The 12797-nt window shown below is 34.5% G+C and overlaps 2 non-coding genes across 2 annotated transcripts; both read right to left on the reverse strand.

The window, feature by feature from the left end:
- Positions 1–10997: 10997 nt before the first annotated feature.
- TRNAA-AGC lies at positions 10998–11070 on the reverse strand. Its single transcript has one exon. It is a non-coding gene; the product is annotated as a tRNA-Ala (tRNA).
- Positions 11071–11208: 138 nt separating this feature from the next.
- Positions 11209–11281, reverse strand: TRNAA-UGC. Its single transcript has one exon. It is a non-coding gene; the product is annotated as a tRNA-Ala (tRNA).
- Positions 11282–12797: the final 1516 nt, after the last annotated feature.

A 12797-nucleotide genomic window follows, 5' to 3' on the forward strand; every position in this document is an offset into this window, starting at 1 on the left:
GTTGAAACTATCTATAAAAGTGTTCCAAAGTGAGTTGTGGAGAAGATTTGCCTTAAAATCTAGTTCCAATTAAGGGTGTCAACGATGAAGAAGTGCAAGCTGTTGGAAGGTTTGCCATGAAAAATTTCAGAGGTGGTAGATATAATTTATTTTACAAGCGTGTGGTGAACGGTCTTTGGTCTTTCCAGTCTCATATAGGCTACGGTCTTTTCAGTCTCATTATTTTATATTATTGTGATAGAAGCTATAAATGACCATTATATTCATTGGTCAGATATTGCAATTGTGAAGAAGTGAAGAAGTTCTCTTTATAGAAGTATTTGGAGATGCGGGGTGGTATCGATCCCCACAATTTTTGCATCACAAAACCCTAAATTTTTCGTCATCAATAATATTGAAAATGAAGAAATATTGCTACACAACAAGGTCATGAATAAGGAGGGTATCAATCCCCGTACCTCTCACATGCAAAGTGAGCGCTCTACCATCTAAGCTACATACCCATGATTTTGACATCCTAAAACCCTAAATGTTCCATCATCAATAATAGTGAAAATAAAAAAATATCAAAATATTAATAACAAATATTTGTTTTGGTGATGCGGGGCATCGATAATTGTGAAAATGAAAAAATATTATAACAAATTAAATACTTTCTTTTGGAGATGCAGGTTATCAATCTCCGTACAACTCGCATGCAAAGCGAGCGCTCTACCGTCTAAGGTACATCTTCACAATTTTTACGTCACAAAAACATAAATGATTCGTCGTGAATAATAGTGAAAATGAAAAAATATCGCTACTCATTATGTCATAAATAAGAAAAAATTGGATAGAAATAAAATATTACATCATAGAACCCTAAATTTCCCATCATCAATAATAGTGAAAATGAAGAAAATCTAGAAATGCAGGGTATCGATCCCCATATCTCTTACATGCAAAGCAAGTGCTCTACCATCTAAGCTATATCCCAACAATTCTTGTATCATAAAGTCCTAAGCATCTCGTCATCTGTAATAGTGAAAATGAAAAACTATCCCAGCTCATTATGTCCTAAATAAGAAAAAATGGAAAAAATAAGAAAAAATTAAAAAGAAATAATATATTTATTAATCGATTCAATTGAAGATGCAAGGTAATGATCCCCATACTTTCCACGTGGGAAATGAACACCCTAAATGCCCCTTCATCAATAATTGTGAAAATGAAAAAGTATATCTCCATATTATGTCATAAATAAGGAAATATTGAATAGGAATAAAATATTAATAATAAAATAGTTTCTTTTGGAGATGCGAGGTATCGATCCCCGTACCTCTCGCATGCTAAGCGAAGCTACATCCCTACAATTCTTGCATCACAAAACCCTAAATTTTCCATCATCAATAACAGTGAAAATGAAGAAACATCGGTACTCAACATGTCATGAATAAGAAAAAATTGAAAAGAAGTAATTTTCAAAATAGTGACATGAAAAACTATCCGGGCTCATTATGTCGTAAATAAGAAAAAATTGAAAAGAAATAATATATTTAGTGATTGATTCATTTTGGAGATGCAAGGTATCAACCTCGTAACTTTCCACATCAGAAGTGAGTGCTCTACTATCTGAGCTACATCCCCACAATTCGTACTACAATCTCTTGAAGGGGCATTTTGAGAATCAAACTCGAGACCTCTCACACTCAAAGCAAGAATCATACCACTAGACCAAATGCCCTTGTTTTACCACTTGAAATATATGTATGAAGCCTTAGGCCTAGGTATTAAGGTCGTATTTTGTCGTATTGCAGGAAACACGTGAAGTCCTTAGATGTAGAATGTGTCTGGGAGAATAAAGCCTTGGGATGGGATGTTAAGAAAGACTATGAGTATTAAGAGCATGATGGTAAGTATAAAATGATGTGTCTTGGAGAATAAAGCCTTGGGATGGGATGTTAAGAAAGACTATGAGTACTAAGAAAGTGATGGTAAGTATAAAATAACGTGTCTTGGAGAATAAAGCCTAGGGATGATATGTTAAGAAAGACTATGAGTATTAAGAGCATGATGGTAAGTATAAAATGTCGAATATGAAGTTAGGTTGATGTCAAATATGAAGAATCACACCACTAAACCAAATGCCTTTTCTTGAACATCCAATATTTTTAGCTTTTACTCAAATATATTTTCTCTTAGTTGGAGGACATTGTTATAATATAAAAGGGTTATCAAATAAACCAACAACCAAAAAAAAAAAACAAACTAAATCAATTTGGGTTGGATTGATTCGGTTCAGTTCATCCGTTTGTTTGATTTAATTTTTCCATTTTGTCTCGTATGACAAGAAAATAAAGTTGTATTGAATGCACCTTAGTTTCATTTATGACAAACTCAATGAAACATAATTGCATTAATAGTACAGAGTTGGAGTCTATAAGCATTTCATGAACTTCAATGCAATTCATGCTTCATTAAAGATGAGATAAACTTTGGGGAACTTTAAATTACTTCATGTGGAGTTTCTATTACTATATGCTAGTTACCATCTTTCGGATTAACTAATTGGACACGAATTCATGAATTTAGGGAAATTTTTGTGTAATTATCAACTACAACTTATATTTTCAAATTTTTAGGACATAATTTAGGTAGCTGTTTTTATGAGTCATAAACTTGTTTCTTTGCATAATATGGATTTAGTTGAACTAATACTATCGATAAGATGGAGAAAGAAATTGTCTTTGAAATGACTAATAGACCTAGGTTCATCGTTGTTGTTTTTTAACTTGTGATTTTGCAGAAAGTTTAACTAATATGAACTGTCATGTCACAAGAGCTTTAAGGTAAATCAAGAATATACCCTAAAAATCATTCAAGATGACAATAAAATGGAGTTAAATTGAACGCACTTTAGTTTCATGTTTGGCGTGTTTAAGATAAAGCATAATTGTATTAATGATATTGAGCCTAGAGTCCATAAGAATTTAATGATCTTAAGAGAAATTCCTATTTTATTAGAGGATACCAACTTTATTTAAGGTACAAGGAGTTCAAGAAACTGGATTTGAATCTGGTTAAAGAACAGCAAGATTTGAAAGTTTTGAGTTCTAGACCAAATTTGTACCTAATTATTACTTTTGATGACTATTTATAAATTAAGAGAAAAATATTTTTGTAAAGATAGATTAAACTCTAAAGCTTTGGTGACGAAACCATGTTTAGACTAGCAGTTTAAAGTCAAGAGATGCGGTCACCGGCGTGATTATTTTGGATGGGTTCGTATGAGGGAGCCTTCAAAGGTTGTGCACTCACAGATGGGGTTGTTATGCAGCGTTAGTCTGTCTTTGTGTTTGAGTTTTTTTGTATTTTTTTTTTTTTTTTATTCTATCCCAAATACTTTTTTTTGTTTGGATAAATTTGAACTACACCGTCTTATAATTTAATTTAATTTTATATTTAATGTGGTGTTGTTTTCTCAATCTCATTTTAATTTTACAACATTATTTTATATTAATTTACTTTTTTTTTTATTTGTTTTTATTTGTTTTCACTTTCAATTTTAGTTTCTATTTGAGTTTTGAACCCTTGAAATTTGGGTTGTGACAGATTGGTATCAGAGCAGCCGAATTTTAAATTATATAATTTTTTTCTTAGGATAAAGAGTCATATATCTCTATGACTCAGCTCAATGACACGTCTCTCCGCGACCAAGTAAGCAGTCTAACCCTATTTTGTAGTATATGATATGTTGTAAAACTTGTATAAATTTATTGTATGTTTTGATTTTCGTGGTAGTTATAAAATGTCCTTGGACGTTATAGTGTCTAGATATGGTGAGGAGGAAAAGAGTGGTCATGAGATATATTACTAGCCTTAGGAAAACAGAGAGTTTTTGTTGCAGAGTGCGAGACATCTAATCCATGAAATTTTGGTACTAGAAATGAAGAAACTGGAGATGGTCCCCAAACGTCTGTATGGACCATTTCCAATCGCACTTTCTTTGGTTCTCTAGCAGATTTTGTGAAGCTAACTCGTTTATATTTTTCCATAACGCAGCTCTCACAAACACCCATATCAATAGATTTTAGCCCTTCTAAAACTCCATTTGCACCCATCATCTTCATTTCTTTGATGCTCATATGTGCAAGTCTATTGACACTACTGTAGGGTTTAAAAACTTTGTTGTTGTTGCTGTTACTTGAATTGGAAACACTCTTAGCAACAACAACCTTGTTTATACACTCTAGTTGGTGTATAGGGTTCCATATTTTAGGTCATGCTACCACCATGACACCCTTCACAATCTTTCCCAAACTCTTTCTAAACTCGGCTGCATAACCTGTGCTATCCAACTGACCAATAGAGATCAGATTCTTCTTGAGATCAGAAATATTTCTGACATTCTATAATGTTCACCCACTCATTTCCTGTTAGAGTTTATATGTAGACATCTCTCTTCCCTTCAATCTCCAACGTTTTGTTGTCGGCAATATACACCTTCCTAACATTTCCTTATTTGAAATTTTGAAAAAAATCCTTACTTGGAGACGAATGAAACGATGCCACTGAATCTAAAATCCAAAATTCAATTGGGTTATTCACGCTAAGGATTAAAGCATTCTCAGTATCTTCTGCTGAATATATGGAATTATTGTTATCTTCAAATTTGTGATTTTTCTTTTCTTCAATTTTGTACAATCTGTCTGAAAGTGTTATTTTTCTCCACAATTTCAACACTTTACGTTTTGTTTGTTTGGAGATTTTTCACGGTTTCTTAATTTTGATCGCCCATGTTTGTTTGGGCTCTTTGATTTACTTTTTCCTCTTCGATCAACAATGAGAGCATTGTCTGATGAATCTCCAATTTCCCGTTTAGGCTTTCGCTGACCTCTTGAATTTCATTAAATTTCAATTTATTAGATCCTCGTGAACTGTTGATTGCAGCAACAACAGTATACCACGACTCGAGTAAAGATTACATAAAAATCAATGCTTTAATTTAATTTTTTAACATAATTTCCACCCAACTCAATTGACTTACAATCATGTTGAACTAATTTATATGATTTGCAACAAATCGACATTTGTAGATTGAACAACCTCTGCATCAAATACACCTTGTTCATAGCCGACGTATTTTCGTACATATTTGACAACACCTTCAATAGGCCCGATGTCGTCTTCTCTTTGATGATGTTGAACGTCATGTTTATGGACAGCGTCAATCAGATTAATCCTACGGTATGTATGATTAGTCCTCAAAATCATATATACACTCATCAGAACTAAAATGTCCCAAAATGTACTATAGGAGAACGTGACCAGTTGTTGTTTATTCACTTTTAGCTTATAACATTGCTCTATTTGAAATTGTTTTTAACGTCTTTCCTCGCTCACGTTTTCTAAAATATTTCTTCTAAACGTGATTTAAGCATACACTGCTATTTTTCGTTCAGTCTGAATTTTGCATGGTTGACTTGTTCACTGGATTAGAACAAATGTCACATAATTATTGTCTCACTACTGCAAGAGTGCGATTGTTACACTTGTCTTTCTTTCAATTGTGGGCCGCATCTTCTGACTAGTTACGTGAGTTTGGCATGGAGCATATGTGTAGGTTGAAAAAGAAATGGTTGGATGTGGACTGCGAATAAGGGTTGGGCCACGAAAGGTTTTTTTTTTTTTACCACATATGGACTTTGGGCTAGAGAGTCTTAAATTTGGGTTCGTTTGAAAAATTTTGGTTCGTGTTTTAGTTCAAACGAACCCAAATTAAACCTACTAGTTCCTTCTTCCTTGCACGACTCACTCCTATTCTCTGTTCTATCTCTTCTTGCTCTCTGAAACTTTTTTAAAGGCTATTGTTCACCGATTATTTGGGAGCATCTTCCTTAAAAGGATTGTGACCACAGATGACCTATGTAGAAAATTTGTACCCATTTCCTAAAACCTTTAGCGGACAACATACCCAAAACAGATGCGCTACACCTCGTCTCACCCCTCCGGAGCATATAGATCCACCCAATCGATGAACGCTCAAACCAAACTCGCCCATACTTTTTGGCACAGGGATGCGAGAACCAATCCGAGTAATCTACAATGGGGAGACCCCTTAAAGAAACAAACGAGAATGACTCGGTTGATAGCAGGGTTAAAGAAAAGGTGAGTATGAAAAGACGTATCGCGTAACCGTCCCTGTAAGCAGCTTCATTCTTTCTTGATCTATGAACCGACTTTATGAAAAAAAAATAAGTCTTTCAGCTGAAAGTGTGACTGTTGGGTATGGATAAGCGAACCTCTTGGTTTGGGGGAAACCGGAGATGTTGGCTAAGAAAGCTAAGCAGGCAAGTACAGGACGGACAAAATGCACATAAAAATTGATTGACATGATCCCTCTCCCTCTTAGTTTGGCTAGTTGGCTAGTTACACGATAAGCAGGAAAGCATACCAGGCAAGGAAAGAAAGGCTGCTCGATCTCCTGTAAGGCCAATCCTCAACGGTGAGCTCAACAGGCAATGCTATAAGTTCAATAGAAGTCCAAGGTTTCGTCTACTACGGACCTGGAAGCTCTTGGAGGAGCTAACATGAAATGAGAAACACATTCGATTACGACAACTAATAGATAGCGAACTTTTTGGTAGAAACTGATTGATCCCTTGGCTCCGGCAAGAAAAGGAAAAGGTAGTCGTAATCCTATCTTTTCCGTCGGACGAGAGGAAAGTTTGAGCTGAAAGATTGAATCACACTTGGTAAGAAAGGCGGGCTTAGCAGTTTTCTCCAAACGTATAAACAAAAAGAAGATACGGATACACATACATTTTCGCATGGAAGAACCTAGCTGAACCAGATCAAGGGTCCTAACCTAGTTCGACTGACCTTCTTTGGCTAGCCCCCGCCACTTGTAACGAGGTCAACCCGTATGTGCTTTTTCTTTTCGTTTAGTGAGATAGCTTACCAGCTCTTTCAGCTCATAGCAGTAGTATGAAAAGCGGAATCCTCATCCTGAGTCGAGTTCACATTGCGATACGAATTGACATCTGCCAAACCAAGGGCTTCTATTTTTTCTTTAATGTAAGCGGATTTAACAGTTTCGATAAAACCAACCTCTTTTAAAGAAGGAGTCGCTCTACCTTGATCATCCTGGACATACGCATCTCCCTCTTTAAATTTGCCTACCATGAAAAGGAAAGTTCCCTCACGATAGGCCCTCCCAGCTGTCGAACGTCTTTCGATCAATCGAGAGAGGTATAGAATAGTACAACAAACCAACAAGACAAGACTCATAAGATGGGCGGTCAGGGAATCAATTTCATTTATGTTATCCACCAAGGAAATGATCAAGGAATTCTCTATACACGGCTAAGAGATGACTATATTGTTGTACATCCTGAATAAAGTACCGTAGCAAAGCGAAGCTTTTGAAACTAAAAGCGTGTATAACTCAGATCCATTTTCTCTTCGATTCGTAAACTTCAGATCTGATCTTACTTTCGTCTCCGGGTGACTGAGAGAGAATTTAGGCCTGGCATTTAACTGGTTCGGTCAACAATAAGGTACAAAGCGGATTGATTAAATGGGCTTGAAGTTCCATTATCGTTAGGTCGAAGATCTCTACTAGGTTTAATGCACTTTGGTAGTTGCGAATGTTGCCGTAATCGAATGATTCTTCCATAGAACCTTAACAAGAGTGATTTCCTTGTTTCTCAATCTTTTGAATTTCTTGTCTATTATTTGAATCGGGTCTTCTTTATACGTTAGGTCATCTCTCAAGAAGAGAGTTTCATGAGCTAGTACGTGCGAAGGATCTAGGGTATACTTCCGTAGTATGGATACATGAAAGATATTAGGTACTGCAGACAAATTTGGGTATTGCCCGATTCTATAGGCCACATATCCAATCCTTTCTAATATCTCAAAAGGACGGATAAACCTAGGGCTTAGCTTACCTTTTTACCCTACCCGTGCACCCCTCTCATGTGGAACTTTTAGGAATATATGATCCCCTACCTACAATTCCATGTCCTTGCGCCTTAGGTCTACATAGCTTTTCTCTCGGCTTTGTGTGGTTTGTATCCTAGCTTTAATCTTCTAGACTGCGGCGTTGGTAATTTGCACCAGCTACTGCCCAATAGTTGTCGTTTGCCCCCTTCTTCCTAAAAGATAGGGGATCGAAATCTTCGTCCGTAGAGAACCTTGTATGTGGCCATTTGTATGGTGGCTTGACAACTATTATTATAAGCAAATTTCATAAGGGGTAGGTATTTATCTCATTGTCCTGCAAAATCATTCACATATACCCTCAACATGTCTTCCAATATTTCCTTGAGCATTTCTGTTTGACCATCTGTTTATGGGTGGAATGTCGTACTATAACTGTGTACCCAATGCCTTTTGTTGAATTTTCCAGAAGCGAGATTTAAATCTGGCATCTCGGTGTAATACTATTAGCTTCTGTTGAATTTCCAGAAGCGTACCGAATACCTTTACTGATGAATATTCATTTTTAATGTTAGCAAGAGTAGCTCAGTTGGGAGATTGTTAGACGGAAGATTTGAAGGTCACACGTGTTTTATCCACGTTCAACGCACCTGATACAAGTTTATTACCTGACCATACAATCTAAAAACATAACTTGCTTATTCAATCTAAAATTATTGATTATTTCTTTTTTAAATATAATGAATTAGTGGAAGTACCTTTACTTATGAATTTTCATTTTTAATATTAGCAGGGATAGCTCTATTGGGAGAACGTCAGATTGAAGATTTGAAGGTCACGTGTTTGATCAACACGTTCACCACACCTGATTCTAGTTGCATAACCCGACTATTCAATCTAAAATTAGTCATTATTCCTTTCTGAAATCTCAATGAATTATCGGAAATACCTAACGTGTTCTAGTTCACCACACCTTATACAAGTTGGATAACTTGAATATCTTATTAAAAATGAGTGATTATTTCTATTTAAAATTAAAATGAATTAGCGAAATTACCTTTAGGATGAATTTTCATTTTTAATATTAGTGTGGATAGCTCAGTTGAGAGAGCGTTAGATTGAAGATCTAAAGGTCTCATATTCGATCTTGCATAATTTGACTCTTCAATTTAAAATGAGTGATTATTTCTGTCTAAAATTTCAATTAATTAGCGGAAATACCTTTACTTAAAAAACTTTCATTTTTAATGTTAGCGGGGATAGCTCAGTTTGTAGAGCGTCAAATTTAAGATTTGAAGGTCACGTGTTCGATCTCCATGTTCACCACACCTGTTTCGCAAAACCTGACTATTCAATAAAAAAATTAGGCATTATTCCTTGTTAAAATCTCAATGAATCAGCTAAAATACCTTTACTGATGAATTTTCATAGTGATTATTTATGTTTTTGATCCATGTTCACTGCATTAGCGATTATTTCTTTTTAAAAACTCAACTCTAATGATTGCACAGATAGCTCAATTGGGAGAGCGTCAGACTAAAGATCTGAAAGTCACGTGTTTGATCCACGTTCAAACTAAAATTAGTGGAAACACCTTTGCATTATGAATTTTCAATTTTAATATTAGTGTGGAGAGCGTCATAGTGAAGAGGAAACGTGTTCTCCTCATTTATAAGCATAGATTGTGTGTCTGTAGATCTAAAGATAGCGTGGTGGATTCCTAATTCTTTATTTGACTATAAAGATTGTGTGTCTGTAGATCTAAAGATAGCGTGGTGGATTCCTAATTCTTTATTTGACTATAAATGCTCTGTAAGACATTCAGTAAAATGACTCATTTTATTGTTCTTATTGCATGGAACAATAAAATTGATCTTCCCTTAGAATTGTCAATACATTCTACTTTCAATGTTGCTAAGTTGAGTCCCTTTGAAGGTGATGATTTTTCTGATTTCATGACGAATCCTGAAGAGGGGATGATGATAAGAATCACGGTGTACATTCTACTTTCAGTGTTACTGAGTTGAGTTCTTTTGATGTAGGTGATGATTTTTTTGATTCGAGGACGAATCCTTTTGAAGAGGGGGATGATGATAAAAATCACGGTGTTCCAACTAGACATTTTACACAACCCAAGGCCAAGAAGATTCAACAAGCATTCATGCTTCATCTACAAAATTGGATAGGCTAGGTTCAACCATCATTTCATGTGTTACTAGCTGATTCGTTTGAGTCAATACCATTTGGAGATTCAAAAGTAAATATTTGCACAGTTGAAATAGCAGATGAAGTTGCAAGCATCATTTCATAATGGTTAGAAAACTTTATTTATTATTTTAATTTCATAAAGTTTGTAATGCTCAAATTGACTTCGTCTTCTGTGGAGATTTAAAGGGATCGAGATTAAATCACGGGCACTAACTTTTTTTGTGGGGAGACTATAAATACCCACAAATTATTATGTAAAAGCATATTTGTGATCAATGAAATTGATCTCTCAAGTTGAGAGGTTCCCTCTTATAGAAATCTGACCATATCTTTGTCGTTTTTAAGTTTCATGCAATTCCTGTGGTAGATTGCATCTGAGATATTTAATCAAGCCGGTAGATTGCATCTGAGATATTTAATCAAGCCTTGATCAAGTTTGATTGTGGAGTGACTCAATTTAGAAAAAGGTTTCAAATCTTGCTTTTCACTCTTCAGCTGTAATACAAACAAAGGTACAAAGTAACACTAACAAAGGTACAAAGTAATACAAACAAAGGTACAAAGTAACACTAACAAAGGTACAAAGTAAAGGTACAAAGTAAAGGTACAAAGTAACACTAACAAAGGTACAAAGTAATACAAACAAAGGTACAAAGTAACACTAACAAAGGTACAAAGCTCATAAAAGTTTTTTTTAATCTAAAATACCACTTTGTTCCCAAATTTTATATTATTGTGATAGAAACTATAAATGACCATTATATTCATTGGTCTCCTTATATAAGTATCTTTTCTTTTTCTCTCCTACCCACCTTATACATAACATGTTAAATTAACTCATACTGAAAAAAATAATTTCTTTCTTTTGGAGATGCGGGGTATCGATCCCCGTACCTCTCGCATGCTAAGCGAGCGCTCTACCATTTGAGCTACATCCCCACAATTTTTGCATCACAAAACCCTAAATTTTTCATCATCAATAATAGTGAAAATGAAGAAATATTGCTACACAACAGGTCATGAATAAGGAAAAATTTGAAAAGAAACAATATATTTAATAATAGATAATCTTATTTTTGGAGATGCGGGGTATCGATCCCCGTACCTCTCACATGCAAAGCGAGCGCTCTACCATCTGAGCTACATCCCCATGATTCTTACATCATAAAACCCTATTAATGTCCCATCATCAATAATAGTGAAAATAAAAAAATATCAAAATATTAATAACGAATAGTTTAGATATCCCCACAATTCTTACGACACAAAGTCCTATGCATCTCGTCATCAGTAATAGTGAAAATGAAAAACTATCCCAGCTCATTATGTCCTAAATAAGAAAAAATTGAAAAGAAATAATATATTTAATAATCGATTCAATTGAAGATGCAAGGTATTGAGCCCCATACTTTCCACATGGGAAATGAACGCTATACCATTCGAACTACATCCCTACGATTTTTACATCAAAAAACCCTAAACGTCCCTTCATCAATAATTGTGAAAATGAAAAAGTATATATGCATATTATGTCATAAATAAGGAAATATTGAAAATGAAGAAATATCACTACTCAACATGTCATGAATAAGGAAAAATTGAAAAGAAGTAATTTTCAATAATAGTCACATGAAAAACCTTCCCTGCTCATTATGTCGTATCCACATTAGAAGTGAGCGCTCTACTATCTGAGCTACATCCCCATACTACAATCTCTTGAAGGAGCATTTTGAGAATCAAACTCGAGACCTCTCACTCCCAGAGCAAGAATCATACCACTAGACCAAATGCCCTTGTTATACCACTTGAAACGTATGTATGAAGCCTTAGGCCTAGGTATTAAGTTTGTATTTTTTCGTATTGTAGGAAACACGTGAAGTCCTCAGAGGTAGAATGTGCCTTGGAGAATAAAGCCCTGGGATGAGATATTGTATTAAGAGCATGATGGTAAGTATAAAATGTTGAATATGAAGTTAGGTTGATGTCGAATATGAAGTCCTTCGATAAAAAAGGAATTAGACATAAGGGCATTTCAAGAATTGAACTCAAATTGCACCACAAGTGAGAATCATACCACTAAACTAAATGTCTTTTCTTGAACACCCAATATTTTTAACTTCTACTTAAATATATTTTTCTCTCATGAAAAATTGAATTGTTATAATATAAAAGAGTTATCAAACAACCCAACAAAAGAAACAAACTAATCAATTTGGATTGGATTGATTCGGTTTAGTTCATCAGTTTGTTTGATTTAATTTTTCTATTTTGTCTCATATGACAAGAAAATAAAGTTGTATTGAATGCACCTTAGTTTCATCTATGACAAACTCATATGAAACATAATTGCATTAATAGTACTCAGAGTTGGAGTCTATAAGCATTTCATAAACTTTCGTGCAATTCATGCTTTATTAAAGATGAGATAAAATTTGGGGAACTTTAAATTACTTCATGTGGAGCTTCAATTACTATATGCTAGTTACAATCTTTAGGATTAATTAATTGGACACAAATTCATGAATTTAGGGAATTTTTTGTGTAATTATCAACTACAACTTATGTTTTCAAATTTTTAGGACATAATTTAGGTAGTTGTTTTTATGAGTCGTAAACTTGTTTCTTTGCATAATATGGATTTAGTTGAACTATTATTATCGATAAGA

The sequence above is a fragment of the Cucurbita maxima genome, unplaced genomic scaffold (assembly GCF_002738345.1).
Source record: "Cucurbita maxima cultivar Rimu unplaced genomic scaffold, Cmax_1.0 Cma_Scf00364, whole genome shotgun sequence".
Classification (NCBI taxonomy): domain Eukaryota; kingdom Viridiplantae; phylum Streptophyta; class Magnoliopsida; order Cucurbitales; family Cucurbitaceae; genus Cucurbita; species Cucurbita maxima.